This window comes from Gorilla gorilla, chromosome 17 (genome assembly GCF_029281585.2).
Source record: "Gorilla gorilla gorilla isolate KB3781 chromosome 17, NHGRI_mGorGor1-v2.1_pri, whole genome shotgun sequence".
NCBI lineage: Eukaryota > Metazoa > Chordata > Mammalia > Primates > Hominidae > Gorilla > Gorilla gorilla.
Genome location: NC_073241.2, coordinates 106785029 through 106789186, shown reverse-complemented (window position 1 = coordinate 106789186; position 4158 = coordinate 106785029). Strand labels below are relative to the sequence as shown.

Below are 4158 nucleotides of genomic sequence, written 5' to 3'. Positions count from 1 at the left end.
AACAATCTTTTGTCTTTTTCTTTTTTAAATTAAGTCTAGGATTTCCAGAGTCAATTACATCAACAAAACAGTAGAGCAAAACATCGCTGTCTATTTTTCTTTAGGCTGATTTTGAATATTTAATGAGCTTGATTTGAAGCTTCTGTAATCAGTGGAAAACATTTCTGAGGTTCCTTTCATTCTGATCAATTTAGCGTTTTGCAAATAGCAAGCAATTAAGACTGCTTTCTCAGACAGAAATAACAGCTCTTGTTCCCATTTTGACTCTTCCTGTGCTAAGCACACATGGACATTTGGGAACGTTGTGGATATATGTCTCTGTATGAACTGCATTGCACACAGATTTGGGGGTTGATTGCATCATATTTAATGTTTAGAAACTTCCTTTGTGAAGTTTTTTTATTTTTATTTTTAGAGGAAGATGATGAAGGATGAAGGCCTTTTCAGTTGCTTCTAAGTACAGTCATTTTTCACGTAATGATGTTTAAGTCAATGACGGACCACATATATGACAGCGGTCCCATACAATTAAAATGGAGATAAAAAATTCCTATCGTCTAGTGACATTATATCCATCATAACAGAGTGCGTTGCTCTTTTATGTTTAGACATGTTTAGATACACGGATACTTCCTATTGTGTTACAACTGCCTACAGTATTAAGCATAGTAACACGCTATAGAGGTTTGTAGCCAAGGGGCGATAGGCTATACCGCATAGCCTCGGTCTGTAGGGTGTGTAGCAGTCTGTACATCACCGTGTTTGTAAGTACACTCTGCGTCGTTCCACACAAGATCACCTAACAAGGCATTTCTTAGAACATATAATTAAGGGACACATGACTGTACATGAAAACAAATTGTCAAACCCCGCTTTAGTATGGTAAATGTTAAAGAACTTTTCTATTATCAGCTGTTTGTCTGACTGAAAAATACATATTTTTTCAGTTTATGGTGATGTAACATTAGTCCTAATTGAAAAACTAGTATTTAAACATAATTATTTATAAAGATGACACAACAAAGAGCTTATTTATTTTTACATTTTTTATTTGAAAGGATATTCAGTTTTAGCTATTTTCACCCCTCAGATTATAGATGAAGAAGGCATTAACAATTTTATGTTTGTCTCCTTTTTCTCTTTAATTTTAAATATATTTAAAATGATATAACTAAAAATGTTTGGCTAGTATATGTTTGGAATATCTTTTTTCCCTCAGATTAGTGTATTGACTTTGTACTGTGAATTTTTCTGTTTTTCTTATTTCTGGGATATTCTCAGGATTTTCATGAGGGTAGGGGAAACTCAACTTTATGAGACAAATTTTCATAGAAAATGCAATCTCCTTTATACACACACAGACATATATTAGTTTTTAAAAGCCAATTTCTTCATAGTTTTTTTACCATTAAATTCTCAAGAAACACTTAGATCTTTAAGCATGGAACACAATCGTGATGTTAAAAATAGAAAATAAGACTTACCACATGTTCTCACTCATAGGTGGGAATTGAACAGTGAGAACACTTGGACACACGGTGGGGAACATCACACAGCGAGGCCTGACGTGGGGTGAGGGGGAGGGGGTAGGGATAGCATTAGGAGAAATACCTAATGTAAATGACCAGTTAATGGGTGCAGCACACCAACACGGCACATGTATACGTATGTAACAAACCTGCCCATTGTGCACATGTACCCTAGAACTTAAAGTATAATAATAAAAAAAAAAATAAAGTTAGTGATTATCATCAATATGAATTTAAGGTTTTAATTTCCAGATTTGATGACTGACGTGTAATTCTACGATCTACCCAAGCAGATCTGTAGTGGTTCCCATTAGACTTCTCAAAAAGCAAATTTACTCTGATTTTGTTTGAAAAGCCTCTTAGATTGGTAATATATTAGCTCAGGAGTTGGAAACTTTCTGCAAACTATTTTGGGTTTGCAGGTCAGATGGTCTATCTGGCAGCTACTCAGCTCTGCAATTTCAGTGTGAAAGAAGCCACAGACAGTATTTGAATGAAGGACTGTGGCTGGATTGGCCTTTTAGTTTGACTGCTATATTAGACCCCAGATTTTCTTACCCTAAGGTGCTGATGTCTGTATGTATGAGTTATTTGTCACTGAAGTTACGAGTTGTGCCTAAAAGTTAGAACTGTGTTCATTGTATTATGTAATGATCAGTATTTCAATTGGGAAGATATTTTAGAGTCTAGATAATTATGTTTGTATATTGAAAAAATGGTGGCCAGTTTTTAAATTCCTTAATAGAAGAGAATTATGTCTCAGCAGGTATAACAGTAATGCTAATTTATTGAAACTACTGCTGTTAGAGCACTTCTTTCTCATTGCCTTTTAGTGAAATTCACGGCTTATCATTTTGTCAGAGAGGAGGCTATATAATTCTGAGTGGAAATTGTCTACAAGTAGGCATTTATTTCATGATTAATATGTCAGAGAAATCATGGCAGTAAATCACATTGCTATTTTAATACCCTGTTTTTGTAAGTTTTTAAAACTCATATTCTGAAGAGATTTCATTCTCTTAATGTTAGTTTGGGAGTTAGATTGCCATGATTAAAGTATTATTTATCCTTGTGTAATAATAATTTTTAACTTTAACAACTGTCTCTTTTTAATCTATAATAAACTAGTTTTATGGAAGATAGAATTTCTTGCTATATAAAGAATACAGGGACTCATTGTACTAGAGAATCAAGTCAGCTGGCTAAATTATCCTACCATTATATCCTTAAACCTAATTTTGGAAAAGAGAAAGTTAATCAGTGTATTTACCTTACATGGTGGCAAGAACAATGTTAGGCCTGATTCATGTAAAGAAGATGTTGCAAAGAATTTATTTCATAAATCTTAAAGGAGATATGATTAAAGGTTTTTATCTTTTCTTGATTTTTTCTCCTGAACACTCATGCTTTAGCAAGTGATCAGCATGAGGGTGTGACGCCTAATTGTTGGTAAATGGTTGAGGCACGACAAAAATATTAATATCCATTGTTTACCATCATGTTATTTGAAACAGAAGTGGCATGTGTACTCTCTTGCTTGAAGAAGTCTTTGACAAAAAAAAAAATCGTGTCATTTATAAATTTTCTTGTTGTAATCAGTTATGTTATATATATGTATATATGTAAATTATATAAATAAAAGTTATTTTATACCAAAAAAAGAATAAAGTAATCAAGAAAACATAAGAATCTTAAATGAGCATACACCTAACAGAGCTCCAACATACATGAAGGAAAAACTATTAGAACTAAAAGTTAAAAAAAACCCAGACAACACATTTTTACATCCCCAAGTACCTGGAAATCAAAAGCACACTTCTAAATAACCAAGGGACCAAAGAACAGATTGACAGAAATTTTTGAAAAATATTTTTTAAACTGAATGAAATGCTGAAATAACATATGAAAATCCTTGCTAAAATAGTGCTTACAGGGAAACTTGAGCATTAAATATTTAATTAGAAAATTAAAAGATCTAAACTCAATCATAGAGTTTCCACTTTAAGAAACTAGAAAAAATAAAGGACATTTCAATGCGGGCTCATGGGGCTGTGAAGCCAAGAGCTATTAACACTATGACCAAGGACTGAAATTCTCTATAGGATCCATAGCACTGAATAGTGCTATATTTTCCAGAGGAAGTATAAGACTTAGCCATTTATAATTATGACTTGATAATCCATAATTGTTGATGTGGGAAAGTAAATACATTTCTCAAAGTTTAAGTAGATTTTCTTTTTTTTAAAGGAAAAAAATAGACCCACAGTAAGCAGAAGAGTTAAATAATAAAGATAAGAACCGAAATCAATAAAATTTGAAACAGAAAAACAATGGAAAAAAAAATTGATGAAACCAAAAGCTGGTTCTTTAAAAAGACCAATAAGAGGCAGTGACCTAGCAAAAAAGATAGATATATTGCAAAGAAATCTCTGAACAAACATACCCAATAGAAATCAAAACAAGCCAGGCAGAGAAAACAAATAAATAGCTAATTTTTCAATGCAAAGACAGATGTACATCCACAGGAAACAATAGCAAACAGGAAACCAGGACCTCCCCAAACAGACAGATCAAGTTGCCAGTGACTGACCCTAACTAGACAGGAGTAGATGAGCTCTCTGATCAAGAA

At 32.9% G+C, this 4158-nt stretch overlaps 1 non-coding gene across 1 annotated transcript; it reads left to right on the top strand.

The window, feature by feature from the left end:
- Positions 1-3551: 3551 nt before the first annotated feature.
- Positions 3552-3678, top strand: LOC115931481 (small nucleolar RNA SNORA25). Its single transcript, XR_004067965.1, has one exon. It is a non-coding gene; the product is annotated as a small nucleolar RNA SNORA25 (small nucleolar RNA).
- The last annotated feature ends 480 nt before the right edge of the window (positions 3679-4158 follow it).